A 302-nucleotide genomic window follows, 5' to 3' on the forward strand; every position below is an offset into this window, starting at 1 on the left:
TATCAATAGAAAATTGGAGTTAAACTTGAATCAATGGCTTAACATTACTCTTCCCTTTTTGTTTATTTGACACAGGTTAACATGAGGAACAAGGTACCAGAGACGGGCCGGATGGGGAATGAAAAAAGAAAAAAAGGGGAGCTCGTGAACTTGGGGGATGGACACTGCGTCAAAGATGGGGGTCGGCGTGAGAAAGCGCAATGGCACTTCGGCAGAAGCGTGGGGCCGGGGGGACCCAAGGGGAAAAAGCCAGGTGAGAGAGGATACTTTTCCAAAGGGGGGGAGGGGGGGAAAAAGGGGGG

The sequence above is a fragment of the Penaeus monodon genome, chromosome 15, assembly GCF_015228065.2.
Source record: "Penaeus monodon isolate SGIC_2016 chromosome 15, NSTDA_Pmon_1, whole genome shotgun sequence".
NCBI classification, from domain to species: domain Eukaryota; kingdom Metazoa; phylum Arthropoda; class Malacostraca; order Decapoda; family Penaeidae; genus Penaeus; species Penaeus monodon.